This window comes from Callithrix jacchus, chromosome 4 (genome assembly GCF_049354715.1).
Source record: "Callithrix jacchus isolate 240 chromosome 4, calJac240_pri, whole genome shotgun sequence".
In the NCBI taxonomy this organism is placed as follows: domain Eukaryota; kingdom Metazoa; phylum Chordata; class Mammalia; order Primates; family Cebidae; genus Callithrix; species Callithrix jacchus.
The window spans coordinates 8,440,414-8,467,603 of NC_133505.1; the positions used below are offsets into that span (position 1 = coordinate 8,440,414).

The 27,190-nt window shown below is 42.1% G+C and overlaps 1 protein-coding gene and 1 long non-coding RNA gene across 14 annotated transcripts in view; one reads left to right on the plus strand and one right to left on the minus strand.

The window, feature by feature from the left end:
* LOC118152744 (uncharacterized) overlaps positions 1-27,190 on the plus strand; it is an 89,233-nt gene that overhangs the window by 8,093 nt on the left and 53,950 nt on the right. The window lies entirely within an intron of this gene.
* The window catches only part of LOC103792230 (uncharacterized), a 585,886-nt gene continuing 566,023 nt past the window's right edge, over positions 7,328-27,190 (minus strand). For 9 of the 13 annotated variants that reach the window (XR_013533659.1, XR_013533642.1, XR_013533640.1 and 6 more), the window contains one exon: positions 7,328-8,433. This is a non-coding gene — a long non-coding RNA (uncharacterized LOC103792230). The other 4 variants (XR_013533657.1, XR_013533656.1, XR_013533652.1 and 1 more) reach the window with 2 other exon arrangements.

A 27,190-nucleotide genomic window follows, 5' to 3' on the forward strand; every position in this document is an offset into this window, starting at 1 on the left:
GTATGACCATTTATATGATACTTATTCTTTCTAACCATGAGCATGGAATGTTTTTCATTCTGTTTGTGTCCTCTCTTATTTCCTTGAGCACTGGATGGTAGTTTTCCTTGAAGAGGTCCTTCACATCCCTTGTAAATTGTATTCCAGGTATTTTATTCTCTTTACAGCATTGTGAGTGGGAGTTCACTCATGATTTGCTCTCTATCTATTATTGGTGTCTAGCAATGCTTGTGATTTTTGCACATTGATTTTGTATCCTGAGATGTTGCTGAAGTTGCTTATCAGCTTAAGGAGGTTTTGGGCTGAGATGATGGGGTCTTCTAAATATACAATCATGTCGTCTGCATATAGAGGCAATTTGACTTCCTCTTTTTCTAACTGGATACCCTTTATTTCTTTTTCTTGCCTCATTGCCTTGGCCAGAACACCCAATACTATGTTGAATAGGAGTGATGAGAGAGGGCATCCTTGTCTTGTGCCGGTTTTCAAAGGGAATGCTTCCAGTTTTTGCCCATTCAGTACGATATTGGCTGTGGGTTTGTCAGAAATAGCTCTTATTATTTTGAGCTACATTTTATTAATACCTAGTTTATTGAGAGTTTTTAGCAGAAAGCGCTGTTGAATTTTGTTGAAGGCCTTCTCTGCATCTATAGAGATAATCATGTGGTTTTTGTCTTTGGTTCTGTTTATGTGGTGGGTTATATTTATTGATTTGCAATATGTTGAATCAGCCTTAAATCCCAGAGATGAAGCCAACTTGATTGTGATGGATAAGCTTTTTGACGTTCTGTTGGATTTGGTTTCCCATATTTTATTGAGGATTTTCACATTAATGTTCATCATGGATATTGGCTTGAAATTTTAATTTTTAGTTGTGTCTCTGCCAGGTTTTGGTATAAGGATAATGTTGATCTCATAAAATAAGTTAGGGAGGATCCCCTCTTTTGTATTGTTTGGAATAGGTTCAGAAGGAATAGTACCAGTGTACTAGCTCCTCTTTGTACCTCTAGGAGAATCTGGCTGTGAAACAGTCTGGTCCTGGACTTTTTTTGGTTGGTAAGCTATTAATTGCTGCCTCAATTTCAGACCTTGTTATTGGTCTACTCAGGGATTTGACTTCTTCCTGGTTTAGTATTGGGAGGGTGTAAGCGTCCAGGAATTTATCCATTTTTTCTAGATTTTCTGATTTATATGCATAGAGGTATTTATAGTATTCTCTGATGGTAATTTGTATATCCGTGGGATCGGTGGTGATATCCCCTTCATCATTTTATACTGCATCCATTTGATTCTCCTCTCTCTTCTTCTTTATTAGTCTGGCTAGCAGTCTGTATTTTGTTGATCTCTTCAAAAAACCAGCTCCTGGATTCATTTCATTTTTGAAGGATTTTTGTGTGTCTCTGTTTCTGTCTCTTTCAATTCTGCTGTGATCTGAGTTATTTCTTGTCTTCTGCTAGCTTTTGAATTTGTTTGCTCTTGGGTGTCTACTTTTTTAAGTTGTGACATTAGGATGTCAATTCTGGTTCTTTCCTCATGTCTCTTGTGGGTATTAGTGCTATAATTCCCCTCTAAACACTGCTTTAAATGTGTCCCAGTAAATCTGGTACATGGTGTCTTTATTCTCATTGATTTCAAAGAACATTCCTTCTCTCCATTTTATTGTTTTTCCAGTAGTCATTCAGGAGTAGGTTGTTCAGATTCCACGTAGTTCTGTGGTTTCGAGTGAGGTTCTTAATCCCGGATCTTGACTCTTTATCCAGTTTGCCAGTCTGCAGCTTTTAGTTCATCTACATTTAAGCTTAACATTGTTATATGTGAATTTGATCCTGCCAACCTGATGCTAACTGGTTGTTTTGCCGGTTACTTGATGCTGTTTCTTCATAGTGTTGCGGGTCTTTACAATGTGGTATGTTTTGCAGTGGCTGGTACTGGTTGCTCCTCTCCATGTTTGGTGCTTCCTTCAGTTCTTTTAAGGCAGGCCTGGTGGTGACAGAATCTCTCAGCAGTTGCTGGTCTGTAAAGGATTTTATTTCTTCTTTGATTATGAAGCTTGGTTTGGCTTCATATGAACTTTCAGTTCTCAGTTGAAAATTCTTTTCTTTAAGGATGTTGAATATTGGCCCCCACTTTCTTCTGGCTTGTAGGGTTTCTGCCAAAAGATTCCCAGGAGTCGGATTACCTGACCTTTCTCTCTGGCTGCCCTTAGCATTTTTTTCTTCATTTCAACCTTGGTGAATCTGACCATCATATATCTTGGGGTTGCTCTTCTCAAGGAGTATCCCTGTGGTGTTCTCTGTATTTCCTGAATTTGAATGTTGGCCTGCCTTGCTAGGTTGGGATATCCTGAAGAGTGTTTTCCAACTTGGTATAATTCTCCCCTTTCCCTATCAGGTCTACCAACCAAACATAGATTTGGTCTTTTCACATAATCCCATATTTCTTGGAGGCTTTTTTCAGTTCTTTGCACTCTTTTTTCTCTAATCTTGCCTTCTTAATTTATTTCACTGAGTTGATCTTCAGTCTCTTATAGGCTTTCTTCTGCTTGATCGATTCAGCTATTGAATCTTGTGTATGCTTCATGAAGTTCTTGTGCTGTGTTTTTCAGCTCCATCAGGTCATTTATGTTCTTCTCTACACTGGTTATTCTAGTTAGCATGTTGTCTAACCTTTTTTCAAGTGTCTTTTTTTTTTTTGAGGCGGAGTTTCACTGTTGTTACCCAGGCTGGAGTGCAATGGCACCATCTCGGGTCACCGCAACCTCTGCCTTCTGAGTTCAAGCAATTCTCCTGCCTCAGCCTCCCGAGTAGCTGGGACTACAGGCGCGCACCACCATGCCCAGCTAATTTTTGTATTTTTAGTAGAGACGGGGTTTCACCTTGTTGACCAGGATGGTCTTGATCTCTTGAGCTCGTGATCCACCCACCTTGGCCTCCCAAAGTGCTGGGATTATAGGCGTGAACACCGTGCCCGGCCTTTTCAAGTTTCTTAACTTCCTTGCATTGGGTTACAACATGCTTCTTTAGCCTAAAGAAGTTTGTCATTACCCACCTTCTGACGCCTGCTTCTGTACATTCATCGAATTCATTCTCCGTTCAGTTTTGTTCCCTTGCTGGTGAGGAGTTGTGATCCCTTGGAGGAAAAGAGGCATTCTAGATTTTGGGATTTTCCGCATTTTTGCTCTGGTTTCTTCCCATCTTCATGGATTTATCTACCTTTGGTCTTTGAAGTTGGTGACCTTTCGATGGGGTCTCTGAGTGAATGTCCTTTCTGTTGATGTTGAAAGTCTTTGTTTATTTTTCCTTCTAACATGTAGGCCCCTTTGCTGTAGGTCAGCTAGAGTTTGCTGGAGGTCCACTCCAGGCCCTGCTTGCCAGGGAATCACCTACAGAAATGGCAAAGATAAATGCCTGTTTCTTCCTCTGGTAGCTTCATCCCAGAAGGGTCCCTGCCAGATGCCAGCCAGAGCTCTCCTGTATGAGGTGTCGGTCAGCCCCTGCTGGGAGGTGTCTCCCAGTGAGGATACACAGGGGTCAGGGAGGCACTTGAAGAGGTCGTCTGTCCCTTATCAGAGCTCAAATGCTGAGCTGGGAGATCAGTTTCTCTCTTCAGAGCTGCCAGGCAGGGACGTTTAAGTCTGCTGAAGCTGTACCCACAGCCACCCCTTTTCCCAGGTGCTCTGTCCTGGGAAGGTGGGGCTTTATTTATAAGTCCCTGATGGGCTACTGCCTTTATTCAGAGATACCCTACCCAGCAAGGAGGGAGTCTGGTGACACAGTCTGCCTGCAGAGGCCTTGATGAGCTGCCATGGGCTCTGCCCAGTTGCTGTGTAAAAACTTCCTGGAAATTTTGTTTACACAGGTGAGGTTAAAATGTCTACTGGAGCCTCAGTAATGTCAAACACCCCTCCCCACCCCAAGCTCAAATGTCCCAGGTTGAACTCACACTGCTGTGCTGGCTGCAAGAATTTCAAGCCAGTGGATCTTAGCTTGCTGGTCTTCATGGGGATGGGACCCACTGAGCCAGATCACTTAGCTCCCTTGCTTCAGTCCCCTTTTTCAGAGGATTGACTGGTTCTATCTCACTGGGGTTCCAGGTGCCACTGGGATATTAAAAAAAAATAACTGCTGCAGTTAGCTCAGTGTCTTCCCAAATAGCCACCCAGTTTTGTGATGGAAACCCGGGCCACTGGCATTGTAGGCACCAGAGGGAATCTCCTGGTCTGTGGGTTGTGAAGAGTGTGGGAGAAGTGCAGTATGTGGGCCAGAGTGCTGGGAAACATCCCTAATTGCTTCCCTTGGCTAGGAGAGGGAGTTCCTTGGCCCCTTGTGCTTCCCAGGTGAGGAGATGCCCCACCCTGCTTCGGCTTGCCCTTCTTGGGCTGCACCCACTGTCTAACCAGTCCCAATGAGATGAACCGGGTACCTCAACTGGAAGTGTGGAGATCACCTTCCTTCTGCATAACTCTCGCTGGGAGCTGCACACCAGAGCTGTTGCTGTTTGAGCATCTTGCCGGCAATCACTTGCTTTTGTAAAAAAAATAAAAGAAAGATGACCGTTCTAACTGGTGTGAGATGGTAGCTCATTGTGGTTTTAATGTGCATTTCTCTAATGACCAGTGATGATGAGCTTTTTTTTCATACGTTTGTTGGCTGCATAAATGTCTTCTTTTGAGAACTGTCTGTTCATATCCTTTGCCCACTTTTTGATAGGGTTATGTGTGTGTGTGTTTTTTTCTCCTGCAAATTTGTTTTAAGTTCTTTGTAGATATTAGCCCTTTGTCAGATGGATATATTGCAAAAAATCTCTCTCATTCTGTAAGTTTCCTGTTCTCTCTTGATAGTTTCTTTTGCTGTGCAGAAGCTCTTTAGTTTAATTAGATCCCATTTGTCAACTTTGGCTTTTGTTGTTATTGCTTTTGGTGTTTTAGTGATGAAGTCTTTGCCCATGCCTATGTCCTGAATGTCATTGCTTAGGTTTTCTTCTAGATTTTTTATGGTTTTAGTTCTTACATTTAAGTCCTTATTGCATCTTGAGTTAATTTTTGTGTAAGATGTAAGGAAAGAATCCAGTTTCAGTTTTCTGCATATGGCTAACCAGTTTTCCCAACACCATTTATTAAATAGGCAATCCTTTCCCCATTGCTTGTTTTTGTCAGGTTTGTAAAAAAGCAGATGGTTGTAGATGTGTGGTGTTACTTCCGGGGCCTCTGTTCTGTTCTATTGGTCTATGTATCTGTTTTGGTACCAGCACCATGCTGTTTTGGTTACCGTAGCCTTGTAGTATAGTTTGAAGTCAGATAACATAATGCCTCCAGCTTTGTTCTTTTTGCTTAGGATTGTCTTGGCTATACAAGCTCTTATTGGGTTCCATATTAAATTTCAAGTAGTTTTTTTCTAATGCTGTGAAGAAAGTCAATGGAAGGTTGATTGGGATAGCATTGACTCTATAGAATACTTTAGGCATTGTGGCCATTTTCTCTGATTCTGATATTGATTTCCCTGATATTGATTCTTCCTAACCATGAGCATGGAATGCTTTTCCATCTGTTTGTGTCCTCTCCTATTTCCTTGAGCAGTAGTTTCTAGTTTTCCTTGAAGAGGTCCTTCACATCCCTCGTAAGCTGTATTCCTATTATTCTCTTTATAGCGAATGTGAATGGGAGTTCACTCAAGATTTGGCTCTCTGTCTGTCTGTCATTGGTGTACAGGAATGCTTGTCATTTTTGCACATTGACTTTGTATCCTGAGACGTTGCTGAAGTTGCTTATCAGCTTAAGGAGATTTGGGGCTGACACAATGGGGTTTTAAAAATGTACAATCATGTCATCTGCAAACAGAGATAATTTGGCTTCCTCTTTTCCTATTTGAATACCCTTTATTTCTTTCTCTTGCCCTGGCCAGAACTTGCAATACTCTGTTAAATAGGAGTGGTGAGAGAGGGCATCGTTATCTTGTGCTGGATTTCAAAGGGAGTACTGCCAGTTTTTGCCCATTCAGTATGATATTTGCTGTGGGTTTGTCATAAATACCTCATTATTTTGAGCTACATTTTATTAATACCTAGTTTATTGAGAGTTTTTAGCATGTGACCTATCTTTTTTCATTTTAATGAGGATTCTGGTTTTCCATTTAGACTGTTTGGCAGGAAATTTGGGCATATGGGCATCTCAGTGCATTATTAGGTCATTCCACCAAACTGATCTTGCTCTTTGGATATAATTGGCCTTAGCATCTTTGGTGAACTGTATTATTGTTCTCTATTATTTACTTCTCTCTTCACTATAAAAGGACAGTATGTACCCATTTTTAGACTGCATTCTAGCCTGGGCAATAGAGCAAGATTCCCGTTCTCTCTCCCTCTTTCTCTTCCTCTTTCTTGCTCTCTCTCATTCTTTTTTTCTTTCTTTCTTCTTTTCTTTTTCTTCCTTTCTTTTTTTCTCTTTAAAAAAAAAAAAAAAAAAAAAACGACAGTATGATCCCACCCGATGCATTGTGACTTACAGTGCCTTCAAAAAAATGCAGTATGCTTCCCCATCCCATTGAAAGCCTTGGCTTTGTGACTACTTTGTCCAATAGCATATGCTTAGATATAACATGAGCCACATCAAGCAGAAGCTTGAAGACACATTAGTTTTTTCTGGAAGTCCTGGTGTTCTTTACCTCTACCATGAGAAATATAGAAAAAAAATTGTGTGTGTGTGTGTGTGTGTGTATAATGGAGGTGAAATGTACACAGAAAATACAGTCATTTGTTGCTTAACCACGGGGATATGTTCTGAGAAATGCTTCGTTAAGTGATTCGGTTGTTGTGGGAACATCATAGCATATACTTCCTTAAACCTAGATGGTACCTACCACACCTAGTCTATATGGGATAGGCTGTCGCTCCTAGGCTAGAAACCCATACAGCATGTTACTGTACTCAAAACCATAGACAACTGTAGCACCGTGGTATTTACCTGTGTGTCTAAACATCTGAATGTAGATATGTTTACAGGAAAAATATGATATAAAAGGTTAAAATGGTCCCCCTGTATAGGGCACTTACCAGGAATGTGGCTTGCAGGGCAGGAAGATGCTCTGGGCGAGTCAGTGAGTGGGTGGTGAGTGAATGTGGAGCCTGGGACACATACTGCACCCACTGTAGACCTTATGCACACTGTACACTTAGGCTACACTACATTTATTTTTTAAATGTTTTTCTTCAACCATAAATTGACCTTGCTGTGCTGCAATCTTTGTACTTTATAAACTTCTTTCTTTTTAAAGTTTGACCTTTTTGTAATGACACAGCTGAAAACACAAACACATGTACAGCTGTACCAAAGGAGTTTCTTCATATCTTTATTCCATAAGCTAGTTTGTATTTTTTTTTTTTTAACCTTTTTCACTTTTTGGTAAAAACTAAGACACAAGCACACATATGCATTAGCCTAGGCTTACACGGGTCGAGATCGTCAATCTCACCGTCTTCTACCTCCACGTCTTGTCCCGGTAGGAGTTCTTCAGGGGCGATAACACACAAAGAGCTGTCATCTGTGATGACAGTGGCTTTCTCTGGAAAACTCCTGAAGGACCCGCCTCAGGTGGTTTTACAGTTAATACATACATGCAGAAGGAGTACACTCTAAAATCATGATGAAGAGTACATATAGTAAATCCATAAACCAGCCATACACTTGTGCATTGTGATCAGGTACTAGGTATTATGTACTTGTTTGTGTTCTACTCATGTAACTAGCAGGGTGGCAGCTTTGTTTCAGCATCACAACACACGTGTGAGTGATAGCTCAGGCCTTGACGTTACTATGGCAACGATATCACTAGGTGACAGGAATTTTTCAGCTTTATCCTAATCACATGGGACAGACCATTGTCATATATGCAGTCCCATGTTGAGGAAACATAGGTAGTGCATGGCCGTGTATTATACCAACCGTTCCTTCTAGCTGCAGCTCAGGATGTGAAGCCTTCAGGCCCTCACTTGCTATGAGTTTGTGACCTGGTGGGTGTCAGACACAGATTTTCACCAGGAACTGGAGGAAGACGAGCTGTAGGAGATGGAGAGGTGCCAGCCCTTCCCCAGGCCCCCAACCTGAAGCCAGGCCTTGCACCCTCTTAACACTAGGCTCCTGGGGCTGCAGCCATAGCAGTCCTTGTTTCCTATCGGTTGTCAGGGTGCAGGAGCAGGTGTTCAGTTCTCTTGGTACAAGTCCCTTTGCTACTTGAGAGACTCTGACATGCTTAAGTGCATTTATTGTTCTAGGCGTTAGATTTTAGGGTTGTGGACAGAGCAGCTCTAAGCTGGCAGATATGACCCGGTTGCCCTTACAAAGAGAAAAGGGCTGAGTGCTCGTGACTTAGACCAAGGCTCTCCAGACTCCCATCTTGCTTGCACGTGTGGCTTCTGCCATTGGTTCTCTTCCTTGGTGCCCTGAAATGACAGAAAAAAAAGCAATCTGGTATCAAAAATATTGGAGGTAAATGGAGGCGCCAGGTGCCCCATCCGTAAAGCAGATCTGGTATTTACATAAGGAATTTGCAGAGTCCTGCTCAGTTCCCAGCTTGGCTGAAGGCTCTGATGTAGCCCTAGTGTGGTCCAAAGGGTTTTAAAAGGCAGGTTTGTACCAACATTGGAGCAGAGACTGAAGCCAGATAAAAAAGTCCCTAAGAGGTTGGATACAGTGGCTCTTGCCTATAATCCCAGCGCTTTGTGAAGTGGAGGAGGGAGGACTGCTTCAGACCAGGAGTTCCAGACCAGTAATACAGTGGGTCCCTGAGCACTACAGCAGGACCACCTTGTCTCTACAAACAGTTTTAAAAATTAGGTGGACTTGGTTGTGCACCCCTGTAGGGCTATCAGCTACTCAGGAGGCTGAGGCAGGAGGATCAGCCCAGGAGGCTGAGGCTGCAGTGAGCTATGATCATGCCCCTACACTCACATCTGTGCCAGGTAGTAAGATCCTGATTTTTTTTTTTTTAAAGTCCTTAAGACAGCCAGGGGGCCTCCTCACTCAAGCACCTCCAGGGCTCTGGAGACATCTTGAAACTACTCTCTGCAGGACACTCTTTATCAGGCTCTCTGCTGAAGCCAGAGGATGATGCCTCATGGAAAGGCCAGAGTCACAACATGGCTTTAAACTGAGAGTGCCGAAGACTCACAGTAAACATGCAGTGAAGATACAAAAGGGAAGTAAAAAAGGAATCCAGGGCCTGGAGGAGAGCTTTCTGCCTGTCTTTGCAGCCTTAGGCATAAAGGGCAAAAGTACTCAAGCAGTGATTAGAAAGCCCAGAAGAACTGACAGTAATGGATTGCCAAGTGATGAGGACCTGGAGGAGTTGAAGGCAAGGGAACCAGGTGACCGAACTTCAGCAACAAAGTAGAGCAGATTCGGCCGTGAGTTCTGGGACAGCATCAGGAGCTTCCTGTACAGAGTTTGAGCTGGGGCTTAGCTGTGGAGATGTGTCATGAAACACAACTAGACGAGAATACGTGGAGCTGCCTAAATTTCTGTGTATGGATTAGCCACACTGGAATAGGAGAAAATGATGAGCCTGGAATGCGGGAAGATCTGCTTGGATAGAGTTGGACCTCTTGGATAGGTGTTGCCAGGCTGACCCCGTAGGTCTTCAGCCCTTTGTGCTTGGGCTCTCTGTGCGCTGCAAACCAGCCCATGTTGCATGTGTAGTTATCAGTTTCTATAATACCTGCAATATATGCTGGGGAGGGAAATGGGAAACTAAATTAAGATGACCTGGAGAGCAGAGCTGCAGCTACCAATCTGCTAATCATGAGAGCGAAAAATAAATAATTTGTTACTGTAAATTAATGGGATTTAAAAAAAATTATACTTCAGGTTCTGGGACATATGTGCAGATCATGCAGGATTGTTGCATAGGTACGCACGGCAATGTGGTTTGCTGCTTCCAACCCCCTGTCACCTACATCTGGCATTTCTCCCCATGTTATCCCTCCCTGACCTCCCTAACCCCCGCTGTCCTTCCCTTGGCCCCCCCAAGACCCCAGTGTGTGATGCTCCCCTCCCTGTGTCCATGTATTCTCGTTGTTCGATACCCACCTTTGAGTGAGAACATGCGGTGTTTGATTTTCTGTTCTTGTGTCAGTTTGCTGAGAATGATGTTCTCCAGATTCATCCATGTCCCTACAAAGGAGACGAACTCATCGTTTTTTATGGCTGCATAGTATTCCATGGTGTATATGTGTCACATTTTCCTTGTCCAGTCTATCATCCATGGGCATTTGGGTTGGTTCCAGGTCTTTGCTATTGTAAACAGTGCCGCTATGAGCATACATGTGCATGTGTCTTCATAATAGAATGATTTATAATCCTTTGGGTATATACCCAGTAATGGGATTGCTGGGTCAAATGGAATTTGTATTTCTAGGCCCTTGAGCAAATACCACACTGTCTTCCACAATGGTTGAACTAGTTTACACTCCCATCAACAGTGTAAAAGTGTTCCTATTCCTCCACATCCTCTCCAGCATCTGTTGTCTCCAGATTTTTTAATGATCACCATTCTAACTGGCATGAGGTGGTATTTCAATGTGGTTTTGATTTGCATTTCTCTAATAATCAGTAATGAGCATTTTTTCATATGTATGTTGGCTTTATATATGTCTTCTTTTGAAAAGTGTCTGCTCATATCCTTCTCCCACTTTTGGATGGGTTTTTTTTTTTTTGTAAATATTTTAGTTTTTTGTAGATTCTGGATATTAGCGCCTTGTCAGAAGGGCAGATTGCAAATTTTTCCCATTCTGTTGGTTACCAGTTGACTCTAATGGTTGTTTCTTTTGCTGTACAGAGGCTCTGGAGTTTCATTATGTCCCATTGGTCTATTTTGGCTTTTGTTGCTAATGCTTTTGGTGTTGTAGTCATGAAGTCCTTGCCTATGCCTATGTCCTGAATGGTTTCTGCTTTCTGCACACTGCTGGCCAGTTTTCCCAACACCATTTATTAAACAGGGAATCCTTTCCCCATTGCTTGTTTTTGTCCGATTTGTCAAAGATCAGATAGTTGTAGATGTGTGGTGTTGTTCCAAGGCCTCTGTTCTGTTCCATTGGTCTATATCTCTGTTTTGATACCAGTACCATGCTATTTTGATTACTGAAGCTTTGTAGTATAGTTTGAAATCAGGTAACATGATGCCTCCAGCTTTGTTCTTTTTGCTTAGGATTGTCTTGGCTATGTGGGCTCTCTTTTGGTTCCATATGAAATTTAAGGTGGTGGTTTTTTTCCAGTTCTGTGAAGAAGGTCTTTGGTAGCTTCATGGGGATAGCATTGAATCTATAAATTACTTTGGGCAGTGTGGTGATTTTCACGATATTGATTCTTCCTAACGATGGGCATGGACTGTTTCTCCATTTGTTTTTGTCCTCTTTTATTTCCTTTAGCAGTGGTTAGTAATTCTTCTTGAAGAGGTCCTTCACATTCCTAGGTATTTTACTCTCTGTAGCAATTGTGAATGGGAGTTTGCTCATGATTTGGCTCTCTGTTAGTCTGTTATTGGTGTATAGAAATGCTTGTGATATTGGCACATTAATTTTGTGTCCTGAGACTTTGCTGAAGTTGCTTATCAGCTCAAGGAGATTTTGGGCTGAGATGATGGGGGTCTTCTAAATATACAATCATGTCATCTGCAAATAGAGACAGTTTGACTTCCTCTTTTCCTAATTGAATACCATTTTTTTTTCCTTGCCTAATTAGAACTTCCAATACTAGATTGAATAGGAGTGGTGAGAGAGGGCATCCTTGTCTAGTGCCGGATTTCAAAGGGAATGCTTCCAGTTTTTGCCCATTCAGTATGATATTGGCTGTAGGTTTGTCATAAATAGCTTTTATTATTTTGAGATACATTCCGTCAATACCTAGTTTATTGAGGGTTTTTAGCATAAAGGACTGTTGAATTTTGTCGAAGGCCTTCTCTGCATCTATTGAGATAATCATGTGGTTTTGTCTTTGGTTCTGTTTATGTGCTGGATTACGTTTATAGACTTGCATATATGTTGAACCAGCCTTGCATACCCGGGATGAAGCCTAGTTGATGGTGATGGATAAGCTTTTTGATGTGCTGTTGCAATCGGTTTGCCAGTATTTTATTGAAGATTTTTGCATCTGTGTTCACCATGGATATTGGCCTGAAGTTTTCTTTTTTTGTTGAATCTCTGCCGGGTTTTGGTATCATGATGATGATGGTCTCAGAAAATGATTTGGGAAGGCTTCCCTCTTTTTGTATTGTTTGGAATAGTTTCAGAAGGAATGGTACCAGCTCCTTTTCTGTATGTCTGGTAGAACTGAGCTGTGAACCCATCTGGACCTGGACTGTTTTTGGTTGGTAGGCTATTAATTGCTGCCTCTACTTCAGCCCACGTTATTGGTTTGTTCAAGGATTCAACATTTTCCTGGTTTAGGCTTGGGAGGGTGCAAGTGTCCAGGAATTTATCCATTTCTTCCAGGTTTACTGGTTTATGTACATAGAGTTGTTTGTAGTAATCTCTAATTGTAGTTTGTATTTCTGTGGAATCAGTGGTGATATCACCTTTGTCATTTTTTATTGCATCTATTTGATTCTTCTACCTTTTCTTTTTTATTAATCTGGCTAGTAGTCTGTCTGTTTTGTTGATCTTTTCCAAAAACCAGCTCCTGGATTTATTGATTTTTTTTTTTGAAGGATTTTTTTTGTGTCTCTATCTCCTTCAGTTCTGCTCTGATCTTAGTTATTTCTTGTCTTCTGCTAGGTTTTGAGTTTTTTTGATCTTGCTCCTCTAGCTCTTTCAGTTTTGACAATAGGGTGTTGATTTTACATCTTTCCTCACGTATCTGGTGGGCATTTATTGCTATAAATTTCCCTCTAGACACTGCTTTAAATGTGTCCCAGAGATTCTGGTACATTATATCATCGTTTTTGTTGGTTTCAAAAAACATCTTTATTTCTGCCTTCATTTCATTGTGTATCCAGTTGACATTAAGGAGCCAGTTGTTCAGTTTCCATGAAGTTGTGCAGTTCTGAGTTAGTTTCTTAATTCTGAGTTCTAATTTGATTGCACTGTGATCTGAGAGACTGTTACGATTTCCATTCTTTTACATTGCTGAGGAGTGATTTACTTCCAATTATGTGGTCAATTTTAAAGTAGGTGCCATGCAGTGCTGAGAAGAATGTGTATTCTGTGGATTTGGGGTGGAGATTTCTGTAGATGTCTATTAGACCCACTTGGTCCAGATCTGAGTTCAAGTCCTGGATATCCTTGTTAATTTTCTGTCTTGTTGATCTAATATTGACAGTGGAGTGTTAAAGTCTCCCACTATTATTGGGTAGGAGTCAAAGTCTCTTTGTAAGTCATTAAGAACTTGCTTTATGTAACTGGGTGTTCCTGTATTGGGTGTGTATATATTTAGGATCATTAGTTCTTAATGCATTGATCCTTTTACCATGATGTAATGCCCTGCTTTGTCTCTTTTGATTTTTGATGGTTTAAAGTCCATTTTATCAGAGCCTAGGATTGCAACTCCTATTTTTTTCTTGCTCTCCATTTGCTTGATAAATCTTTCTCCATCCCTTTATTTTTGGCCTATGAATGTCCTTGCACTTGAGATGGGTTTCCTGAACACAGCACACCAATAGGTTTTGACTTTTTATCCAATTTGCCAGTGTTTGTCTTTTGATTGGGGCATTTAGTCCATTTACATTTAAGGTAAATGTTGTTATGTGTGTATTTGATCCTGCCATTTTGATGCTAGCTGGATGTTTTGCCCGTTAGTTAACACGTTTTCTTCATTGTGTTGATGGTCTTTACCTTTTGATATATTTTTGGAGTGGCTGGTACTGTTGTTCCTTTCCTTATTTAGTGCTTCTTTCAGGAGCTCTTGTAAGGCAGATCTGGTGGTGATGTAACCTCTCAGCAATTGCTCGTCCATAAAGGTTTTTCTTTCTCCTTTGCTTATGAAGCTGAGTTTGGCTAGATATGAAATTCTGGGTTGAAAGTTCTTTTCTTTAAGGATGTTGAATATTGGCCCCCACTCTCTTCTGGCTTGTAGGGTTTCTGTGGAGAGATCCACTGTGAGTCTGATCAGTTTCCTTTTCTGGGTAACCCGACCTTTCTCTCTGGCTGCCCGTAGCATTTTTTCCTTAATTTCAACTGGTGAATCTGGCAATTATGTGCCTTGGGGTTGCACTTCTTGAGGAATATCTTTGTCGTGGTCTCTGTATTTCCTGGACTTGAATGGTGGCCTGCCTTGCTAGGTTGAAGAAGTTCTCCTGGATAATATCCTGAAGATTGTTTTCCAGCTTGGATTCATTTTCTTGGTCACATTAAGGTACCTCTAGCAAACGAAGATTAGGGCTTTTCACATAATCCCGTATTTCTTGGAGGCTTTGTTCATTTCTTTTCACTCTTTTTTTCTCTATTCTTGCCTTTTCATTTTATTTCATGGAGTTGATCTTCAATCTCTGATATACTTTCTTCTGCTTGGGAGATTCAGCTTTTGAAACTTGTGCATGCTTTGCAAAGTTCTCCTGCTGTGTTTTCAACTCCATCAAGTGTTTATATTCTTCTCTCAGCTGTTTATTCTAGGTAGCATCTCTTCTAACCTTTTTTCTAGGTTCTTAGTTTCTTTGCATTGAAAAGTTAGCACATGTTCTTTTAGCTCTGAGAAGTTTGTTATTACCCACCTTCTGAAGCCTGTTTCTGTCAATTCATCGGATTCATTCTACATCCATCTTTGATCCCTAGCTGGTGAGGAGTTGTGATCCTTTGGAGGAGGAGAGGCATTCTCGTTTTTGGTATTTTCATCCCTTTTGCACTGCTTTCTTCCCATCTTAGTGATTTTATCTAACTGTGGTCTTTTTAGTTGGTGACTTTTGGATGGTGTCTGATGGACGTCATTTTTCTTGATGTTGAAGCTATTTATTTCTGCTTTTTAGTTTTCCTTCTAACAGGCCCCTCTGCTGCAGGATGGCTGGAGGTCTACTGCAGACCCTCCTTGCCTTGGGATCTCCTGCGGGGGCTGCTGAACAGCAAGGGTTGCCGCCGGTTTCTTCCTCTGCTATCCTCGTCCCAGAAGGGCACCTGACAGATGTCAGCCTGAGCTCTCCTTTATGAAGTGTCTCTTTGGGTATACGGGGGTTGGGAAGTTGCTTGAGGAGAGTCTGTCCCTTATAGGAGCTCAAGTCCTGGGCTTGGAGCTCTGCTGTTCTGTGCAGAGCTGCTGGGCAGGTACCTTTAAATCTGCTGCAGCTGAACTCATAACTGCCTCTTTTCCATAGGTGCTCTGTCCTAGGAAGGTCAGCTTTATTTGTAAGTTCCTGTCTTGCTGCTGCCTTTTTTATAGATGCACTGCCCCACACAAAGTAATCTAGTCACAGTCTGCCAGCAGAGGTGATGCTGAGCTGCTTCAGGCTCTGCCTAGCTGCTGTGTGAACAGCCTAGGTAGTGGCAGACTGCCTTGGTAGTGGGGGATGCCTGGTCCTGGGTCCAGCTTGCTGCAAATCTCTCAATCCAGAGCATTTCAGATTGCTTGTTTTGTAGGGGTGGTACCCACTGAGCCAGATCACCTGGTTCCCTGTCTCAGCCCCCTCCCTTTCAGTTGAATGGATGGCTCTGTCTCCCAGGCATTCCAGGCGCCAGTTGAAATGGCTGCCCAGACTTGGGTGAATTTCTGTGCATTGACATGGCACTGGCTGAAATCACCACGTTGAAAACTCATGGCACTTTTCAGCCCAGGAATCTCCTGGTCTATGGGCAGTGAGCACTTACCCTCTGCACTATACTTACTGGGAACTGCACTCCGGAGCTGTTCCTATTCATCCATCTTGGATCTCCCCCCTCAAATTAATAGGATTTTTTGATTGCTGCTACTGAAGCAAATCTTATATATAGAAATCTGAACCAGCACACAGGAACTGATACCAGAAGCAGGATGACTTCACAAAGACATACATTATGAGCCACTGGCCTCAGAGCCAGGTGGTAAGTAATGAGGAAAATATTATTGGGGGATGAGAAGAATGATCATCTATATTATGTAGTGAAGTCATATTTGGGTTAAATGTCATCCGTGTCTCATGGAAGTGAGCAAATGTACCTACTGAACTTGTGGCTTTAGACAAAAAGATTGCAATGTAAGAATTTTGCTAGGGTGTCTGGGTTGTTATTTTTAGCTGTCTTTGAGTAGGGATTACAAGAGAAAGAGATGTTCAATAGAATTTCGATGAAAGTATGGAGATAATCCTGGGATAAAACTTTAGTTCTACCATGATTGGAAGATACAGTTAATTTTTTTTGTTTTGTTTTGTTTTTTGAGATGGAGTTTTGCTCCTGTTGGCCAGGAAAGAGTTCAGTGGGGTGATCTCAGCTCACTGCAACCTCCACATCCTGGGTTCAAGTGCTTTTCCTGTCTCAGCCTTCCCAGTAACTTGGATTGCAGGCATGCACCACCATTCCTGGCTAATTTTGTAGTTTTAGTAGTGACTGGGTTTCTCCATGTTTATCAGGAGGTCTCTAACTCCCAACCTCAGGTGATCCACCCACCTCAGCCTCCCAAAATTCTGGGATTACAGGCATGAGCCATCGCACCTGGCGTAATTTTTCATCTATAACCAGTGAGAGAAAAACTTGAGAAATGCTTGGGCAACAAAACTTAGAATGTATCTCAAGAAAAAGACCAAATCTTTTGTATGATCATCACCTCCTTAGTTAACACTGTGGATGGTTCAAAATTGCCCATAGAAAATCTTTTAGTTGGGGGAAAAATGCTTAGGATGAAGAGAATGCATACATGGCTTATCCATGAGGCCAGTAAACTGAAGATGAATCTAGAGAGAGTGTGGGTTTCTCAGACAAAAAGAACTGTGGGTATAGCTTTTGGCACACAGATCTTTTTAATGATCATCATTCTAAACGGTATGAGATGGTATCACAATGTGGTTTTGATTTGCATTTCTCTTATGACCAGTGATGAGCATTTTTTCATGTTTGTCTGCTGCATGAATGTCTCCTTTTGAGAAGCGTCTGTTCATATTCTTTACCCACTTTTTAATGATGTTGTTGTTTCTTGTAAATTTGTTTAAGTTCTTTGTAGATAATGGATATTAGCCTGCTTCTGTCAGTTTGTCAAACTCATTCCCTGTCCAGTTTTGCTCCCTGGCTGGCGAGCTGTGATCCCTTAAAGAAGAGGAGTTCTGGTTTTCGGAGTTTTCAGCCTTTGCACCATGTTCTTTCTGTCTTCATGGATTTATCTACCTTTGATCTCTAGGTTGGTGACCTTTGCATAGGGTCTCTGAGTGGACACCCTTTTTGTTGATGTTGAAACTATTTCTTTCTTTTTGTTAGTTTTCTTTCTAACAATCAGGTCCCCTCCACTGCAAGTTTGCTGGACGTCCACTCCAGACCCTGATTGCCTAGGAATCACCAGTGGAGGCTGCAGAACAGCAAAAATTGCTGCCTCTTCCTTCCTCTGTTAGCTTCATCCCAGAGCGGTACCTGCCGGATGCCAGGCAGTGCTCTCCTGTTGAGGTGTCCGTCGGCCCCAACTTGGAGGTATCTCCTAGTCAAAATACATGTGGATCAGGGCTCCACTTGAGGCCGTCTGTCCCTTAACAGAGCTCAAATGCTGTGTTGGGAAATCCACTGATCTTCAGGGCTGCCAGGCAGGTACATTAAGGTTTGCTGAAGCTGTACCCTCTACTGCCCCTTTTCCCAGGTGCTCTGTCCCAGAAAGGTGGGGGCTTTACTTATAAGTCCCTGATGAGCTGCTGCCTTTTTTCAGAGATGCGCTACCCAGCGAGGACATCTAGTGAGACTGTCTGTCTGTAGGTGTTGAGCTGTTTTGGGCTCTGCCCAGTTTGAGCTTCCTGGCATCTTTGCTTACACTGTGGTGTTGAAACTGCCTACTGAAGCCTCAGCAGCGGTGGACGCACCTCCACCCAGCAAGCTCGAATGTTCCAGATCAAGTTCAGACTGCTGTGCTCTCTGTGAGAATTTCAAGCCAGTGGATCTTAGCTCGCTGGTCTCCATGTTGGGGGACCCGCTGAGCCAGACCACTTGGTTCCCTGGCTTCAGCCTCTTTTCCAGGAGAGTGAACAGTTCTGTCTCACTGGCATTCCAGGCAACACTGGGGTATTAAAAAAAAAAAACTGCTGTGGCTGCTCCGTGTCTTCCCAAATGGCCACCCAGTTTTGTGCTAGGAAGATAAAGATTTTCACTTCATCTTTGTAGGTACTGGAGGGAATGTCCTGGTCCGCGAGTTGTGAAAACTGTGAGAAAAGTGCAGTATTAGGGCCACAGTGCAAGAACAGTCCTTAACGGCTTACCTTGGCTAGGAGACGGAGTAGCCCGGCCCCCTGCACTTCCTGGGTGAGGCAGTGCCCCACCCCGCTTCGGCCCCGCCCTGTTTCAGCTTGCCCTCCTTGAGCTGCGCACAGCGTGCAACCAGTCCCAATGAAACAAACCAGACACCTCAGTTGGAAAGGTGGAAATTACCTGCCCTCTGCGTCGAGCTTGCCGGGAGCTGCGCACTGGAGCTGCTCCTATTCGACCATCTTGCCCGGGGACCTCCTCTTTGCCTTTCGAAAAGAATCCACTGGACTATGAAGTGTGTAGATGTAGTTTCTCCTAGGTGTCAACACCCTTGCTTGGAATTCGTGCTCTATCTTGAACACTCTTGTTAAGTTTGAAAATTCTTGGCCAGTGTTTACTTAAATATTACTTTCGTTTCATGTCCCTTTAGATATTTTCCATATTTTCTATATCTCCGCTCAGTGCTTCAATATGGTCATTTTCTATTGTCTTACCTTCCTGTTCATTAATCCTGTTTTCCTTTGCATAATTAATAGAAACAATCTACTAAATTATTTCAGATAATGTATGTTTCAGTTCCAAAATTCAATTGGATTTCTTCTGATAGATTTCAAGTCTCTGCTGAAAAATTCCATTTTTCCTGTTACTTTCTTTATACTGTGGAAAATTATTTTGAAGACTCTGATGGCTTCAATAACTGAATCACATTAGGGGCAGTTTTCTCCTCCTCCCCCCGCCGCCTTTTTTTTTTTTTTTTTTTGAGATGGATCCAGGCTGGAATGAAGTGGCACGATCTTGTCTCACTGCAGCCTCCACTCTGGGTTCAGCTGATTGTTCTGCCTCAGCCTCCCAAGTAGCCAGGATTACAGGCACATACCACCAGGCCTGGCTAATTTTTATATTTTTAGTAGAGATGGGGTTTCACCATGTTGGCCAGGCTGGTCTCGAATTCTTTGGCTCAGGTGATCCACCCACCTCAGTCTCCAAACTCCTAGAATTATAGGTGTGAGCCACTGCACCTAGCCGTGGCCATATTACATAGTATGCCTCAATTTAAAAAATTTTGGTGATAGACCTATGAATAAAAATTTAGAAACTCTGAATAATGACCTTTTCATCTGAAAAGAGAAACGTTTTCTCTGGCAGGCAGAGAGAGCATAGGGACATTGCCCTGATCCTGTGATAGGTTTGTTTTGTGTTTTGTTTGGATTCATTTATAGGTTGGTTTCCCCCTTACCCTTTGGTAGAGACCTTTCTCCCAAGATGTGGCCTTTCCCCATTCTCAGACAAAGGTCTGAGGTGGTTACCAGGGTCCGTCCACCTTAGCTGACTTGAAACTCCAATATTTACCCCCCTAACAGTCACAACTACTCAAACCTTTGATGCTTTAAGCATGATTTTTTATTTTATTTTGTACATGTGCAACATTGATACAGCAACATTTGACCTAATTTTATTACAGTTTTTTCTCTCTAGATATTGGCCTTCATGTCCTGGCAACCTTGGCAGCCCCAGGTTACAACCTCTGTCTTCTTAAGTCCATGATACTGTTGTTTTCTGCTCAGACACTATTTCCGCAATGCCGTGATCTGACAAATGCCCTTGAGGAAAAGTCAGTGTCACTGAGTAGCTCATCTTACTGGGCGTCCCTTCCATCAGTGACCGTAGCACTTCACATCCTTCCTGCATCAGTTATACCCCACTGGCTTCGATCTTCTTCTTTAAAATTTTGTCTTTTAGTTGTGCTTGGCAAAAGTGTTAATGTGATACGAGGCACTCCTGTGCGGCTGAAACAAGATGTCCTCTCTGGAGACTTGTAAGATTTTCTCTTTGTCCTTAGTTTTGAGCGTTGTATTATGGTGTGCCTCATTTTGGTTTTCTGTTTTGTCTACACTGGGTTTGTGAGGCTTTTTGAATTTGTGGTTAGATGTGTTTCATTGGTTTCTGCTAATTCTTTTTTTTTTTTTTTTTTTGAGATGGAGTTTTGCTCTTGTTACCCAGGCTGGAGTGCAACGGTGCGATCTTGGCTCACCGCAACCTCCGCCTCCTGGGTTCAGGCAATTCTCCTGCCTCAGCCTCCTGAGTAGCTGGGACTATAGGCATGTGCCACCATGCCCAGCTAATTTTTAGTATTTTTAGTAGAGAATGGGTTTCACCATGTTGACCAGGATTCTAGCATTGTTTTTGTACCATTTCCTTTATCCATGTCTAAGATTTTACTTGCATATATATGTTAGACCAATTCACTGTCATATATACCTTCTTTTAGAAATGTTTCATTTGGTTTAATTTATATGTAGGTATATAGCTTTATAGATAGCTTTTTTTAAAAATCATTTTTCAGTCAGTATTTATATTACTTAATTTCAGAGAAAAAAAAAAAAAAGAAACAGACCTACAATCCCGGTCCTCTGTTAAGCTATGTCTGATTGGCTATTAAACCCATATATTCAGGTCTTGATTTCAGTTTTTTAATATTTTTCATTTGTCTGCTATTATCCTTCCTTTAGCACATAATGTCTTAAACACGTTAATCAGCCCACATCTGATAACTGCAATATCTGGATGACTTGTAAGATTACTTTTATTATTTCTTAATATTTTTCCTCATTTTTGTTCAATTTATCTAGTCCTCTGGTGTGCCTTATTATTTTTTATTACATAGAAGACATTGTAATAAAAAGCTGGAGAGATAATTTGAGGCTCTAGAGGATATTTTCTGGGATTTGGGCTTAATTTTGCTTCAGATATTCAATTAGAAGCAGATCATCTTTGTTTGATTGAGTATTTTGCTGTTTGAATCTGGGTTTGAGTTGTTATACATACTCTTCTATTTTCTTTTCATTTCTCTTTCTATTGTGCAACTTTTTTGAGGCTCCTGATGAAAACCTGAGGTATTTCCAGGTCCCTTATTATTGGAGGACCCAGAAATTCAATTTTAATCTCCTCAGCCCTGTAGGTCTGCTAGAGTTCTGCTTGTCAGCTTTTCAGCTGCTATTTGCAAATGACCATGACCACGTGGAAACAAAAGGGGACTTACGATGTGTTACTGATTGTGTTATAGGTTCCTGAAGAAGGCAAAGTATAAAATTTTAGCTGAGAATAGGATAATAATATGTTACTATTTACCTAAAATAATTTCCGTTTACATCTGTGGTTCTGGATGAAGAATTAACAAGTGCTTCCTTTTACTCTCAAAAGTATTCCAATTTAACGGATAAATTATAAATTCGCCCGGGCCATAAATACTATTAAGCTGTACAGAAAAGTGAACAGGAGTGAAGACGTTTCAGGAAGAGTAAAGACCTATCAAAGACACAGAGGAATCAAGCCATATGCTGTGCTCATATCCAGCATGAAGTATGGCAGTAATGGAGATTAATATGAGTACAATGAGTAGAATTGGGTCTGAAGACACAGTAAGGGGTTGGAGTGTGATATGGTTTGGCTGTGTCCCCACCCCAATCTCATCTTGAATTGTAATCTAAATTGTAATCCCCACATATCAGGGACCTGGTGAGAGGTGACTGGATCATGGGGGTGGTTCCCCCATGCAGTTCTTGTGATAGTGAGTGAGTTCTCATGAGATCTGATAGTTTTATAAGGGCTGTTCCCCTCACCCACTCTCTCTTGCCTGCTACCATGTAAGACGTGCTTTTTTTTCCTGAGACTCCCCTGCTAAGCAAAACTGCGAGTCAGTTAAGCCTCTTTTCTTTATAAATTACCCAGTCTCCGGCAGTTCTTCACAGCAGCATGAACAGGGACTAATACAGAGAGTGAGAGAGACTGGAAGTAGATTTTATTTCTGTAGGTAAATGGAAGCTATTGAAAGGCAAAGGTATCACCAAAGTAGATTCTGGAGGTAATTAATAATAACTCCTATGAGAAATGATGTTGAACAAAGGCATGGGGAATGAAAAATGAGATGAGAGAACAGATACAAGAATGATATAGGAAGTAAAATCAAATAACATCTGGTGACCGAGGTATAGAGAAAAGAGAACTTGGATGACACATAGAGACAAGGATGACTCTACCCAGTCTGGTTTGAGAGATTATGTACATGAGAAGAGCCTAAGGGAGATTAGTTAGGGAGGCATTACAAAACAAAGAGAAAACGATCCTGTCCTTATTTCTGCCACAGGGGCAAACTGGCCTGAGTGTTTCAGAGCATCTATTATGGAGAAGTGCATATCCTCAACTCGGAGACAAAGTTCTTTTTCTGGACGGACACTGTGTTCACTTGGGCTGCCCTCATAAAATATCACAGATTGGGTGTCTTACACAACAATTTATATTTCAAAGTTCTGGAAGTTAGCAAGTCCAAGATCAGTGTACAGCTGTCCGCTGGGTTCCTGGTTAGGGCTCTCTGCCTTCTCGTGTGTCCTCCCATGGTAGTGGTGGGAGGGGCGTAATCTCTCTTCTTCTCCTTATAAGGTGACAGTCCTGTTGGATTAGGGCCTCACTCTTAAGAACTCATTTGAGTTTAATTACCTCCTAGAGACCCTGTCTCCAGATACAATCACATTGGGGGTTAGAGCTTCAACCTATGAATTTGGGGGTTGGAGGAGGATACGGTGCAGTCCACAGCAGAAACACTGTAATCCTCTATGACCCCTTCCATGCTGTTTTACACTTGTGTTTGGTTAAGCTGGTGAGGAGTGTTGATAATCCAGAAGATCCAGTAGAGAGAAATCGAACAAACTCTTGTTATTGCCTTCTGAAAAGGCAGCTGAAAAACACAGATGTTCATGCTTTGTGGCTAAGAAGGTGAAAAAAGAAAAATAAAACACAGCAAGAAAGAAAATTAAAAACCTAAGTCAATATAATCATCCTAACAGCAGGGAATGGCATCATCTTCCGATGCCTGCTGCTACTGATGTAGCACTTGCCTGTCAGAGGTGACATATGAGCAATTGTCCTAGGCATCAGCCTGTAAGTGTGGGCACTAGAACTGGCCATGGCAACGTACCTGCCTAACGACAGACCCACTGTGGAGAAAGGCCCCTGAACACCTCACTGTTTCCCTTACTCATTTCATTCACCCTAGGAGATAGTCATTTTTAAAATACTTTTATCGAGGTATATTTTAAATATGATAAAATTTCCAGGTTTTAATTGTACAATTGAATACATTTAGTTTACAGAACTGTGCAACCATCATCAATCAAATTATTAGAACATTTCAGTCACACTAAATAGAAACCTTGTACCACTTAACAGCCACTCCACTCTCTGTCTCAGCCCAAGTTAACCACTCATCTACTTTACGTTTCTAAACATACTCATTTTCAAGATGACATTGAAAATGCATAGCTTTCTCACATTTAATTTATTTCCCTATGTATGTTTTTTTTTTTTGAGACGGAGTTTTGATCTTGTTACCCAGGCTGGAGTGCAATGGCGCGATCTCGGCTCACCGCAACCTCCACCTCCTGGGTTCAGGCAATTCTCCTGCCTCAGCCTCCTGAGTAGCTGGGATTACAGGCGCGTGCCACCATGCCCAGCTAATTTTTTGTATTTTTAGTAGAGACGGGGTTTCACCATGTTGACCAGGATGGTCTCGATCTCTTGACCTCGTGATCCGCCTGCCTCGGCCTCCCAAAGTGCTGGGATTACAGGCTTGAGCCACCGAGCCTGGCCCTTCCCTATGTATTTAGCCTTAAAATACCAGAATGAATGAATGGCAGATTTGATTCCAGCCCCAGGGCCTTGAACACTGGAGTGTGTTTTTTACCAGTAGAGATCCCTCATGTGGATGGTGACAAAGAAACCGATGGGTTGAGCCACTGTTTTCTATTTTTATTCTGCTAAGACTCAGATGTAATGCTGCCGTCTCAAACTGAGGAGGCAGACACCCTGCGGCGCCCCCGATTGCAAAGCCAATCGGCAGTTCTGTTTCTAAAGACAAATGAGATGCCACTTTGTTAGACCCCGTTTCAGTTCACCAAAATAAAAATCAGTGCATAGGAAGAAAAAGGGGGAAACCTGCCTGCGGGCTCTGCCTCTGCACGGGCACAACGTCTGCTCCCCCTCCCTGGTGTAAGATACCCCACACTTTCTGGTTACAGCCACGAAACCACGGTCGTCTGCAAGCTCTCGACATTTCAGCTCATCTGCCTGAGCTGTATTTCAGTACCTGGTTGACTGAGGGATTTTGGAAGGCGTTAGATATTCTAAGTATTATCTAGTATTTTTTATAATGTTATTACCAAATAAATACTTATTGAACATTATATATTAGATAGCAAGAGACGGGAGAAGTAGGTACCATCTAAAGTCTAAGAAACTAGGAAAAGATTATTTCATCAGCAAAGTTTGATAAGGGCATTTGAAAAGGGAGTAGAGTGAGAAAGTATACCATCTCAAGAGAGGAGTGTACATATTTCAAAATAGAAAACCCAGTGTTAAAACTGCCATGATTGGTTTTTAGTCATAATATTTAGTACATTTTGAAATTCCAAGAAATACTGAAAATGATGAATTTTCATATTTATCAAACATGGACACAAGTTTTTCAATTTGATCACTAAATCTGTACTCCTTAAATAAAGAACAGTACAAGACTCATCCTTTGAGAGAGTTACAAGGAGTAATGCTATGAAAGCCCAGAACAGAGGTTACTTCAGATAAAGCCAGAGGGCTTCATGGAGGAGGTGGTGTCTGAGATAGACAATTGAAGTTCATTTGAGGCAGATAGAGAGCACAAATGTGGAAGCAAAGGGTCTGTTTAAGTAGCAGAAGGTGTACAAAATAGCTTAAATAAGACCATTCATAAGGAGAAGGCTGCTCAACCCGCTGCCAGGCTGAAAAATGGCAGGGTAAGGTGAAACAGGACCCAGGCAAAGTTCATGGCAAATCTGAAACAGCACCAAAAATGAAAAATGGTCAAGGCTTGGTGATTCTGCTGAAAGGAAATGGAATGTGGAAAGCAAGGAGGGGAAAGAAGAGACAGGTTTTCATACCACCAAGGTTTCCAGACTCCATGCAGAGGAGAAATGCATCCCATTAGCAGAAATCAGAACACAGGATGAAGAGCTGCTTTGGAAGATAATGTGATTGAAGACATTGTAGCCCCAAAGTTGGCAGAAGAGGCACACTGACTGCAAAGCACAGGCCCCCCGATTCTTTCTGCAGTGCTATTAAGAGAGGCTGTACTGATACTGTGACAGCCCAGCATCTCCCACACTCCACAAGCCTGGGTGTGAATCAAATTTCTTTACAAGCCTGAGCATGGAGGTTTGTCAGAGTCACTCCCAGCCTCCATTCTCTTTTCCCCAGAATAGGAGCTGCTGAGGTGAAAGTCGATTCGAACAGTTCAGATTCACAAATCTCAAAGTCCACTTAAACGCTTCTTCTATTGTATATATTCCTTAATGGACTACACATCCTTGTCACCACAATTATAATTAAGATAAAAAGCAGTTCTCTAGTGGCAAGAACCCAGGATTTACTTTAACCAGAATGGCCTTGGAACACCAGTCCCTCCACTAACGAGCTCTCATGTGTTTGACCTTAAGTCTTCTCACCTGAAACATGGAACTAATAATAACTTTTATGTTGTAAGGACTAAACTTAAAAAAAAATATTTAAATATCTGAACCAGTTCCTAGAGTGTAGCATTATTTCTCCCCGCTTTCTAGAGTAAAGCTTGAGTCTGATATTGAAAGATGAAAACGTCATTCTAATACTGGGTGAAGAAATTTAGAGGCAGAAGCCACTGGGATGGAACGTGGAAACGTGGGACAGATGGTTCCTAAATGTTTATGGAGTCAACTGTGTTTATTATTGATTTGGGCACTTGGTTATATGCTATTTTATTTTCCATATGTATGTTTCAACCAAAAAGATTGAAAACAAGGCCAGATACCATAAATCATTTGGGTTCTTTGGCTTTCAACACACTGCACATGTAAAATCATAGTACTAAAACGCACTGCATTCATTTGCCAGGGCTGCCATAACAAAGTGCCACAGGCTGGGTGGCTTACACCAGTGGTCCCTAACCTTTTTGGCACCAGGGACCAGTTTTGTGGAAGACAGTTTTTCCACGAACCACGGGGATGGTGGAGGGGATGGTTTGGGAATAAAACTGGTCCATGTCAGATCATCAGGCATTAGATTCTCATACGGAGCGGGCAACCTGGATCCCTCTCATTCGCAGTTTGCGGTAGGGTTTGTGCTCCCATGAGAATCTAATGCCGCTGCTGATCTGACTGGAGGTGGAGCTCAGGCCTCAATGCTCACTCGCGCACCACTCACCTGCTATGGTGCCCCATCCTTAACAGGCCACCCACTGGTACAAGTCCATGGCCTGGGGGTTGGGGACCCATGGCTTAAACAACAGAAACATATTTTCTCACAGTTCTGATGGCCAGAAGTCCAAATTCAAGGTGTGGCCGCTTTGGTTTCTTCTGAGGCCTCTCTCCCTAGCTTGTAGATGGCCATTTTCTCCATGTCTTCTCTCTGGATTTCTGTATCCAAATTTCCTCTTCTTACAAGGACATCAGTCAGTTGGGGGAGGATCCACCAAAATGACTTCATTCTAACTTAGTTATCTCTTGAAGACTCTGTCCAAATACAGTCACATTCTGAGGCCCGGGGGGTGAGGACTTCAACATATGAATTTTGGGAGACACAAGTCAGCCCATTGCACATGTTTACCATAGGATAGCTTTTTCTGGTTTGCAAAAAGTTGGTATATATACACCATATCATTTATCATTCAGAACAACCTGGAATGCAGCTGCTTTGAGAAATCATTCACAGGTGAGAAAACTGAGGCTCACGGACTAGACAGTTGAACCAGGACTCAAACTCAGGACTTTTGAGTCAAAATGTAGTCCTCTTTTCACCTTATCACATCACCTGTCTG